The 10,621-nt window shown below is 40.8% G+C and overlaps 1 protein-coding gene across 1 annotated transcript in view; it reads left to right on the top strand.

Moving 5' to 3' along the window:
• Positions 1-603: 603 nt before the first annotated feature.
• The window catches only part of tiam2a (TIAM Rac1 associated GEF 2a), a 109,819-nt gene continuing 99,801 nt past the window's right edge, over positions 604-10,621 (top strand). Inside the window, exon 1 of the mRNA XM_042501510.1 lies at positions 604-830. The gene's annotated coding sequence lies outside the window, so the exon portion shown is untranslated. The remainder of the gene's footprint in view (positions 831-10,621) is intronic.

Genomic DNA, 10,621 nt, shown 5'->3' with positions numbered 1-10,621 from the left:
GTGAAAACATCATCCTCTTTCAGTGCTCTTATTTTGAAATTCTGCGCCCCCGTCACATAGCGTCAGGCCCTGTAAACAAATGGAAAAAGGTGTTGAAAGTTGAGGTTTTGGGTGGAGGAACGGATATCTATCCAGTGATGTGTTTTCCATTGAATAACAGAACCCCAGTTACAGGTGTAGTTGATGGTGTCTCCCACAGAGTGGACGCTTTGTGGCGATGGTGATAAATTGCATTGCTGGTTATGAGAGAAAGTCGGAGAAAATCGAGGTCATTATTGATGCGGCAGCGAGGCCTGTGGATGTTGGAGACGTTTCGGGAGAGGACGTACAGCAGCTGCTGAGAGATGCTTTTCGGCTCTCTCAATCAGCTGAGAAGTAGTTCAGATGCCAGAGGGAGCGGGTATCGTTGTTTATTTTTAGTTAGTGTAGACCTTAGGTTGAATCCAGTAGGTGGCGGTAATGCGACTTTCTGGACGCCAACCGCCATTAAACACAACCGAAGAAGAAGAACACAGCGTCAGGCAGGTGATTAAACGCAGCCCAGAGAAACATGATGAAGATAAGGCTGCGGATAACTCCGGAATAAATCATTGGCGTGGAAATGTTTTGTTTTCGGAGAAACTATGAGTCAACAGACAGAGATTACGTTATATGTAAACAGAAGCCGTACTCAGGAAACAGGACGTACATGCGACTTACATCTCACTTCACTAACTTCTTGCTAAGGTTACATTAGCTGCTCAGTTTCAACAATGTTAGGCTGAAAAAACGAGCATGCGGACTGTTCAACCGCGCTGTTCTGTCGGGAGATGCAGCGACTTAAACCAGTGGTGAGTAAGAGAAAGCATAAACAATACATGTAAATTGGTTAAGTTATGAGTAGAAGAAAAATCTGTTAGCCGCTTAGCTAATTAATGCAAGGCTAATGCTAACAACGCTAGCACGTTGTATGGTTGGGGGGGGGTTTAGTCTATGGACATGGACAGTTATTATTGAGCTGATTTTTCATACTTCTGCTACAAGATTGTGTTAATCCACGTTTTGAGGATGTAAAAACGGATGTCGTTTTTTTTTAAATCTCAAGAGGGCGATGCTGTGGAGGAGTGAGGCGGATCTGAGGCCCTTGTTCTCAAAGAGCCCTCACGCTTAATTAATCATTAACATTGATTCTTAAGAAAATGTAAAAAGGCGACTTCTATAAAAATTTGACCCAGTACAGTTGGTATTAAAAAGGACATTAGCCCTAGAGATGAAAACCTTATTTTTTCTGCTCAGCTGTAAACATATTTATTTTTGTTGTAAAGGTTAACTTTTTAACATGGGGGTTCATGGGAACTGACTCACTTTCTGAGCCAGTGGCCATTAGGGGAACTACAGAGGGGTATTAAAGATCACAATACCAGTACCCTTAAAGTGGTACTGATACCAGTTGAGTATTGCAGTTGGTACCCGTAGTGTGAATGGAGTGCTGTGTAGTATATATTTCAACATTTTGGTAGCATCTTGGCCATGCTGAAGCTCTGTGCCGAGAACAGTTGGTTAGAGTCAGTTACAGGGCTAACTGTTAGCATCACACGACTAACATTACCTAACGACTGTTAATGGTTGGCGTTGTATCCGACCACCAACCACCAGCCAATTGTCGCCAAAATATGTAAGTGGCTTGAGTACTTCACCTACCATCCAAAAAATCCCACGGCAATCTACTGAGTGGCTGGTAGATTTTGGAATCCAACAGACACAATGGCAGATGGACAAAAAAGTTGATTTCCAACCCCGATTAATGACACAGTGGAGCCATTTCAAATCCATCTGAGTTTAACATTACCATTAAATAAATTATATGACACTGCCACACACATCTTTCACACACTTTCATGCTCACATGATAAACCTTTTTGATATAGGTTGCCAAAGGCCTTTATTTTGACACCACCCTGTGGCTAATTATAACAGTTACTTCACCACAAGTTATAAACATCAAAACGCAGCTGTAGGCTCTTAGTCTTGTAAGTATATAGTAGATGCCTCTGAGGCTCCCCAGTGACATGCAGAGACTCATCCAATCCCGACTTATTTCTACCTAATGCTGTTGATTGTTCTCCTCTACAGAGTGAGTGCTGCTCCACTTTTGTTTTTGAAAGTAGCAATATGTCTCGTTTTCCCTCAACTTTCATGAGGATATTTTATTCCCCCCTCTCTCGGGGTGAATAAAAAATTTGGTAGCAAGTGATTTTCTTTTACCGTCATGCCAGGAGCAGGAGGAGAGAGGGCCTGTGTTTGCCAAGTCGCTGTGTATTTGCATACCGAGGAGGTGTGTGTGTGTGTGTGTTATCGGTGGTCCACATGCCTGTCACCTTTTCCTACACACATAACTAACTGTGTGTGTGTGTGTGTGTGTTGGCAGTGTGTCAGCAGTGCTGCAGTGCGACCAGAATGATACCCATTAGTGCGAACGTGGTTTACACAGGCAAACAGTACGTTCACTGTTTAGGATAGATGTCTGCTACTGTTGTCTCTGTTCACATTGTTAGTGCCTAATCTTTCCTGTTAGTGGCCCCGTTTCAAAACGCAAATATCTGTAAACACACATCAGCTGTTTGCATGTGACTATCTCCCCAAAAATGCCTGTTTTCTCAAAGCGGCTGTCTCATCAGAAAAGTGCTGTCAGTGCCTCTGCTTCTTGTCTCAAACTGCTTGTCACGAGACGAGTGTGGGGTCGTTGCAGGAGGTTAACCTTGTGAAACCTGAGGAAATTGGCTTGATTTCTTTCAAAAACATGGGAAGAATGCAATGAGCAACGAAAGATGACCCAAAACGTAAAAGAAAATGACCTGAAAATTAGATAAAAAACAACCAAGAAAAAGAAAAAAAAAAAATAAACAAACAGGGCAAATGAGTAAAAAATTAAATATTTTTGTGACATAAGTTTAAGAACTGAATTTTGATAATTGTACTTACAAATATTTCCCTAGCTTTAAAAAAAAAAAAATCATTTCTATATCTACTAATTTCTTGCAGTTTGTGGATTAATTCTTACCAAGTTACTAATGTACTTTTCCCCCCATGTTTTTGAAAGAAACTGCACCAATTTCAAAAGTGTAAATACTCGGGAAAGACATCCAAAAGCAGCACAAAAAAAGTGATGTCGGTCCAGATTTCAAAGGGTTAAAGGTCACAAAGACACAGGGAGGAGTCTGGGAAAAATGCAGGAGAGAGTAGTTAAGGAAACGTAAGCACCTTTTCTTGATTTTCAGAGAGGATCCAGTCATGATTCACGGCAGGCGGAGTGTTGTGTGTAATGTGGGTGACAGGGGAGCTTATTAAATCTGCCAACACAAAAACAACGAGTGTGTGTGTGTGTATGTGTGTGTGTGTGTTTAGGGTAGGAGGGGAGATATGCAGGGAGGGAGGTGTGCCGAGATGCTGAGCAAGCGGTGCGAGTGTTTGACAGCGCAGCACATTGTGCCTGGATATGGGCGAAACATGAAATGTATCAGTAAAGACAGGCGGGTTACGGGCTGCAGCCTCCAGCTGTCAGTCTTACATCAGCGCCGCTGTCATGCGAGCGAGCCCGTGCACATATTGCAGTCACACACACTCATTTAAACAACCTCCCACAGCATTTACATCAATTTTCCGATCATGCAGTCTCAGTTTTGCACTGCAGCTACAGAGGGTGTGTGACAAAGCCTCGGCACTCACGTTCACACAGCCGTATGACGTAACAGACGTTTTATACCCTCCTTGTTCTCATGCCGCCGTTTTCATTCACACGGCTGTCATCATTTGGAGAGGAGACCTTATAAAAGCTGGTTATTAAAGGCTGACTCAGCGTCTTCCTGCAGATGTGACACCTGGTTCATCAACAGGCAAAACAAGCCTCATTGTTTCCATTAAGTGTGTCTACCTGCCCACACATATGACTGTATTTGTTCGCCCCCAGTCTGCTTCGCTGCCCCCCCCCCCCACATGCTGTTTGTTAGCATGGTGCAAGCAGCGAGTTGGTAATTAGCCCTGAAGGCCCCCTCGTAGTCTGCCTGTTTGTTTACGGCGGCAAGAGGCAGATTCCCTCCTGAGAGACGGAGGCGTCACTCAGAAGTGTGCACATGAGACGGAGCAGACGGTGTCAAATTAGAAAGATAGGAAATTCCTGACTCACCAGAATCAGGCAGGAGAGGGGGAGAAGGGGGAGGAGGAAGTCGACAGATTTGTACGGATCAAGGTGCTGTGATCAAACCTGCTGGTGTCTTTTACTGATGTTTTTTTAACCGTGTTTATCACGTACGTCCAAATGGAATCACATGTTTGACTGATTTTGGGGATGTGAAGGCAGATAGTGATGTCCTTTTAAGTTAAGCTGTCACCATTTTGGGCCAATATTATACGAAATTTCCTGTTTTACCTTTACTTGTGTCTGACTATGCAGATTTGGGATATATTTGCACATATTTAAAGATATTGGCAATGTTGTAATCTGAGATGTATTGCAGCGTCATCTAGCGTGACCCATTTACTTTGGGTTATCCACAGAACACACTGTCAACAGTTTTCATTATTATTCAAGTGGAAATTACACAGTGAGAGTGAAGTGATCCCTAAATTTGTGACTTTTTTTTTTAAAGCTCCCCTTCCATGCATGATAATGAAGTAAAGCACAAAGAGAGGCATCAGGCTGCAGCACTGTTGTTGAGGACCGTTTTTCTGAAGACAGCTGTATTTGATCAAGATAACTAAAAGTCATTGATTTATTGATTTCCATCCCAATGTGCCATTCATCATATTACAGAAGGGAGGCATCTTCAAAATGTATCTATTATCCAAGAGAAAACAATTCAGGCAGAAATATCCATCATATTAGTAGCTAATATCACCTTTGTGAAGGAGCTAAATGCAGCATTCAGAGCACTAAAATAGCAGCAGATAACTTGCTTAATAAAGATGTAGTTGAGTAATGTCGTCCTGACCTGAGTATGAAGCATGGATGTATGATGAGAACTGGATACAGTGTTGGAAGTGGGGCCCTGTGAATTCCTTAGCGTTTTGCTAATTTAAATTTGGATAAAATGATTCACTTGTACGGCAATTTTAGACTTAAGAACCAGATCAGACCAAATAGATCAAATTCCATTAGTGAAAGGAGTCATTTTACAGGGGTTCTGACACACAAAAAAATGTATCCACAAAATTTACAGATGTCTCTTTCACTGTGTAAGTCTATAGGAAAAAATCTTTATGGGCACAGTGGCATCATGTGACCCACCTGGATGTTGTTGTGTGTTGTAATGCGAGCCTCTCTGTCTTTTGTTGGAGTCTCTGACTGTGTATCCCATGGGCTAACTAAGCACCGCTGCCCTGCACTGTGCTCATATGGATGTTAATGCTGATAATGCCATCCAAACCCATGGTGTTATGTTGAAAGCATAGCGCCCACCCTTCGCTCCTTCCCTCCAAGTTAACACTGTTAGCTCCGTCAGCACTGTTGCCATTGTTAGCATTGTTTGTGCCGTTTGTACTGTCAGCTGTAAGCACTGTTGACAACAGTGTGCAGACAGCCTGATTCAGACTCTGTTTTGTTTTCTCATTATGTTTTGAATGTCATAGCTACTTTAGATATGGGGCAAATTAATATTTTATCAGCCTAGTCCTTAATGCTGCACTTTTGAAGAAAATAATTGCTCTGCAGAACATCTTTATCTCAAAACTTCTTTATTCTGTCTTCTTTCAAGATGCTCATTTTTATCAACTTAGGAAGTTGATAAGAATGAGCAAAATAGGGGGAAACTTTGCTTTGACAAGTGGAGTTATTCCACCCAACACCATTTAAACATCATATTCTCCTTTGTTGATGAAAAATGAGGCCCAGTGGCTAAACCTGACAGCAAATATCTGTTTATCATACATGTTATGAATTGGTTTCTTTATGGTTGGACAGCACCGTCTGTAGACACACAGAAAGTCCTTTATGTTAAGATTCATACAGAGGCTTGTGAGTAAAACGTGTTAAATTCTCATCTTCCTACATGTTAAGACAGAAGAAGACAGCCAGTGTCCTGCTCACAAGTAGTTAACCCCGCGTTGAGCGCTTCAAGCCTCCCTCCTGCCGCTCTTCCAATCTGTCGTCTTAGTGTGTGAACGCGACTTTGTCAATATCACCCACGAGGGTTCCCCTGCCACCCTGCTGATGGGGATTAAACATTCATGATCATGTTTATTAATGACCAGCAGGCATTAGGGATCTCCAGACTGTCACACACACAAAAATCAAATACACACTTATCTTCTTTAAACTGCACACACTCGTACACATTTGCACCTTCTCTCGTACACCTACACAATCTTCTCCTTCACGCTCTTAAACACACAACCTCCTTCTATTATCCCGCCCACACACATCAAGTACACAGACACACTTTCTCTTTTGATCTCACACACCTACACACTCACACCCCCCCCACCCCACCCCACCAAAACACACACACACACACACACACAGAAAGAAAAGACACACACTTACCACAAAAATGACACAGTACATTCATGAAGCACACACTCCTGAATAAATCTTTCTTAACGTTGTTTCATTTGGCAGTAAGGAAGTGTGTGTGTCTGTGTGTGTGTGTGTGGATCCATCGGCCTGTTAAATAGAAAGAGAACAGATTTCCTGTCTCCGTGTCTCTCCGGACTGCCATTGCGAACTCTCCCCAAGGGTGGAGGGATGGACTGTAGGGGAAGGACCTCGCTGAGAACATCTGTGACGGCCAGTCCCAGCAGAGACTGCGGTGTGACAGGGCCTATCCACAGCAGATGTCACACCAATGTGTGTGAGAGAGTGTGTGTGTGTGTATGTGTTTGTAATCAGGGTTGAGAAGTCCATGACCTAGAGAAGATGCAGAGGAAATGTTCTCACACTCTCTTCCTCTCTGTCCCTCTTTATATTATTTCCTGTAAACTGTTGGATGCAGTTGTACATAAACTTGTGGGTTAACATTTCAAACAGTAGTTGATTGTCCTATAATTCTGATAAAATTAAATCCTTTTCTTTTCCACTTTAGCCCTCTGAAACCTGATTTTATTAAAAAAACAGAGGAAGAAGGCAACAAGCAACGAAAGAGAAAATTACCCAAAAATGAGCAAGAAATACGTTTAAAGTACAAGAAAATGACCCAAAAATTAGTACAATAAATAAATAAATAAATAAATAAACTTAAAAGAAAAGAAAAGAAAAGAAAAATGACCTGGAATTTTTTAAAAAATTATAATAATTTTGTAACCTTAATTTGAATATGTAACTGATAATTAGATTTTAGTTTTCCCCAAGCTTTTTTTTTTGTTCCCCTAGATAAAATAATTTTTTAAATCCACTAATTTGTGAAAAATGTATTACTAAGTTTGTCCTTGCCTTTTCCCACGTTTTTGAAAGAAATTGCACCAATTTGTTCCTGGTTCAAAGGTTTAAATATTTTTGAGAGGCATCTGAAAGCAGCACAAGCAGCAAAGAGATGCTGCTCCAGGTTTCAAAGGATTAAACTCCGGGACCATTTGTCCTCTTTTGATTCAATGTAAAAACTACATGCTTTGCCCTGCAGCCTCTGCAAATGAAATGACAAATGAGTGATGAGCAGAGCTGACGCTGCACTCCTCACTTTGTCCCGTCCCATTTGGCATCTATTCTCTCTGCCCTTCATCTCTCTCTCATGGTGGGACTCTCCCCTTCTTTCACTTTCCCCTCATTATTCTTTTGCTCTGCTTCTCTCCTTCATCCATTTTTATCGCCATCACCATTTGCCTCTCACCTCTCTCTTATTCTCCACTCTCCATCCTGTCTTTTCACTCCCCAGTGAAGCGTGTCGCAGTCTGGTCAGAGTCCCTGGTAACTGAGCCTCTCAGTGGGAACCTGGTTCATTAAACCAACAAAAAATTCAGTTTAAAAAAAGAGCTTGAAGGTTATTTTTTGGTTTAATTTCCGCCATGTGCCGAGAGGCTATATAGAGAGCAGTAAAGTTTCACACTGGAGGTAATTTACCTCAAATGAATCCACCCCTTCAGAGGGAAATCACCAGTTAGCTGGCGTTCTTACCTGTTTAGATAGGAACATAGACGATAAAATTACCATGTGTCCTTGCTTAACACCATTTGTGACATATCTGATATAAGACTTCCTGAAACATGTCATCCACCCCCTTGTGTTCTGTTGGAAGTAGAGGTCCTTTTAAATCAAAAACAAAAATGGCTGTCCCCACACTCTGACCTGGACATTGTTCGCAAGAAAATCTTTGCTCATTTTGAAAAGGTTACGGTGAGAATAACTTTTATATTCTTACTTATACTTCTCTATGAATATTTACTGGATCGAAGCAACTCATAATTGTCCAGTATTTTGTAGGTTATTATATAATTAAGTCAGATTGCATTAAATGTGATACTGCAGGTATTATATCCTAAGAAACCTGTGGGACAGCTGGTGACGTTACTGTCTAAGAGGCTTGCGTGAATGTAGTGGTATCATATGAAACTAGTCAAAGGTATCTGTTGGTACCAGTAACCCCATACTAGCTTGTAGTGAAAGGGGTGACAAAAAAATTGCTCCAAAGTTAGGCTAAATTTCGGTGAGGGAAAAACTGGCATTACCATTTCACAGGGGTCCCTTAACCTCAAGATATCAAATGAAAATGGGTTCCATGTGTACCCACAAATCTCCCCTTTACAGAGATGAACACTTTATACCAATCCCATGCAGATTTGGGCAAAAAACATTCAGTTTTGCATGCAGTATAATGTTATTTTTCGCTTATGCTAAACATGGTATATTTGAATATATCTGCACACAAAGGTCCCTAAACCTTTTTAGCATTGCATTAATCGGGTATGACTGGAAAGCTGAGACTCTTGTTGATTCAATGAGCCCAATTTTATTCATGTCTGATGATGTTAACCCCCATAGTAACCACTTTATTGCAGTGAGACCATTTTTTTAACTTGACCTCATAGTGTAAAATGACCTATTGTGACTTGTAGAATAATCAAAACCTCTTGAAAATTTTAGGCATCTGTTTCTAAATAAAGAAAAAAGAAGATATGATACAACATGATTTCCATATATGCCATTATTTTTCAAAATATCTTTTACCTTTATTTAAAAGGGCCCACATACACTTAAATTAAAAAAAAAATTAATGGTTTAGGCTTTACAGTATATATGATGGAGAACAGTTGTAAAGTTCTTTTTAAGAAAAATCTAAGACTTTTTATCTAGAAGAGTTGCCTAAATTTGTGTAGCGACCAGAAATAGTCAAAAAATGACCACAACGAGATGCATGGGAAAAGTCAAGAGACAAAAATTTACTATAAAAAGTAGCACAACAACCACAAAGAGACACAAAATATCCCCCCAAAAAATACCAAACAAAATGACCTCAAAGAGACACAATATGACCACAAAAAAAGAAAGGGAACAAAAAAGAAACAAAATGACAAAAATTTAAAAAAAAAATACCACAGAGAAACACAAAACGACCAAAAAACACAATGATTTCAAAGAGACACAAAATTATCGAAATCACCACAAAGTCTGCGTGTCTTGCTCCTATTTAGGTGGGCCTTTTGCTTATCTGTGCCCAGGGGTCCATTGTCTCATAATTCACCCATGACTAGGGGGACTACTTTCTGTGTTTTGTTTACTTCTAAATGTGTGGTTTACAGTTAAGATAGCCTGGCTGCCTGAATACATATACATAATTGTGTTTGAATGATATTGTATTTAATCCATGTTAAAAATAAAACACAAACAGCTTTCAGCTGCGATCCAAAGTCTTTTTGCTTTGGATGATGTTGTTTTTTTCAGAACAGTGTTTGCTAATTAGAAAGAGAATGCCAAAAGTAATAATGGCGTATCACGGAAACATACAGTAGAAGAGTTTGGAGTGTGCACTGATGTCAAACAATAGACAGAATTAGAGCGCTGCCTGTTCTATATGATTCACTACAACATCCCCGCATCCAACGCTAGCTCTGTGAAGCACTTTATGTTTGCTTTGAGTCAGAGAAGTCAAACTTAAAACAGAGTCAGGAAGTAATCAAACAAAACTTGAAATGGAAGTTAAATTCATAACAGGAGCCAATAACGACTTTGTGGGGGGAATCAGAGGAGGGTCGGGAGTCGGTGCAGAAGGTTTGACGTGGTGAAGGAGGGAGCTGTTAGTAATGAGTAAGCAGACAGTCCTCTTTACTGCCAACCACTTTCTTTCTCCCCCATCCTTGAGTGTCACATGGGACACTCGGGAGAAAATGAGAAACATGAATCTGGCACTCGTCTTGAGTGTGGGAGTTACTCTTAGAAAGGTGATCCTGGACAAGGAGGCCATTCTGGGCTGGGGGGTAAATTGGTGGACGCAGAGAAGGTCAGATAGACTGTTAAAGAAGCTACCAGAGAGTGAGGAGCGGATAGGGGAGGGGACGAAGAGGGGCAGAATATATGAACCAGTTAAAGGATATTTCCACCATATCACAACTTGGATATTACCGTAGTTGTGTTGCCAGGCAAATGTAGGTATACCTAAACACAGGAGTTGGTCAAAAAAACAGAAACTTTATATATGAAACCAATAGCTTTCATCATCAT

This window comes from Plectropomus leopardus, chromosome 14 (assembly GCF_008729295.1).
Source record: "Plectropomus leopardus isolate mb chromosome 14, YSFRI_Pleo_2.0, whole genome shotgun sequence".
In the NCBI taxonomy this organism is placed as follows: domain Eukaryota; kingdom Metazoa; phylum Chordata; class Actinopteri; order Perciformes; family Serranidae; genus Plectropomus; species Plectropomus leopardus.
Note: the sequence above shows the minus strand (reverse complement) of the source record. Positions and strands in the feature narration are given on the sequence as shown.